A 1,186-nucleotide genomic window follows, 5' to 3' on the forward strand; every position below is an offset into this window, starting at 1 on the left:
ACCAAGATCATAGGGAAAGTTTATTTTCAAGGATTTGTGCAGACAATGGTGAATAAAAAATTGTATTCAACTATAAAAAGGAGCTGACTTAATTTGACCCTGGCACACAGGGTTTCTGGTGATGCCAGTTTGAATCTGAGCCAATATTGCTGTCCCCATTCCTCCACCCCTAGAAGACTCCCCCAGAAGAATAACTTCCTGTAATTTTTAGTCAAAATTATTTGACATCTCAACCAAAGCAATGAGTTAAACAAGTTTCTGCTTATCTGCTTACATAAAGTCAAGAAAGGAAATAAGCTATGTGTTTGTTGTTGTAAATGACCTTCACTTTGTGCACTTTTTGGTATATTCTGGCTTGAAAACATCTCAAAATATAACAACTCAGGAGTTTAGGTCAAGCTGACCCAATCAGGAGGCTGTAAAAATAGGTTTAAACTAAAACTGTGGAATGGAACTAATTTAAAATGTGAAGCAGCACAAGCACCAAGCTTAGAGACCTCAGCCCTGGTAGATACAAGTCATTAAAGCTACAAAGTAACAAGTGCAAAACAATGCTGAACCTGCTTCCCAGGAGTGACATTCGCTTTGGCCAACAGATCCTAAACCCATACCCACAGGTGTAACTCCTTCCTGTTCCACCAGATTTCCTGTCTTTCAGGCGAAAGAGATTCAGACATGACAGTGTACAGCATATGAGTTGTTGGAATTTACGCTGTGGACCAATTCCTGAAGCAGTAACAACTGACACTGAGATGATTAGACATGTAGTGTTTACGTGATGCCTTTCTATACTTCCTGAAACCCTCCAAACACTAACCTGCGTATTTTAGAACCTGACCTTCCTAGTAGCTTTGCTTCTTTTGGAGCAAGCAGACAAAAACACAAGTTACTGCCACACAGGGGACAACCACTGCTAAATTGTCCCCAGTTAAGGTTTACCGGAAAGGATAATTCAACCGGAAGCCCTGTGTCTATGCTTGCTTATAATAGCCTAATTTAAAATTTTTTTTTTTTTTTTGAGTTGGAGTCTCACTCCGTCGCCCAGACTGCAGCCTCGATCCACTGGGTTCCGGCGATCCTTCTGCCTCAGCCTTCCGAGTAGCCGGAATTACAGGCGCGCGCTACTACACCCAGCTAATTTTTGATTTATTGTAGAGAGGAGGTCTCGCCAAGTTGCCCAGGCGGG

The sequence above is a fragment of the Carlito syrichta genome, unplaced genomic scaffold, assembly GCF_000164805.1.
Source record: "Carlito syrichta isolate Samal-C Ts95f unplaced genomic scaffold, Tarsius_syrichta-2.0.1 Scaffold306704, whole genome shotgun sequence".
NCBI classification, from domain to species: Eukaryota; Metazoa; Chordata; class Mammalia; order Primates; family Tarsiidae; genus Carlito; species Carlito syrichta.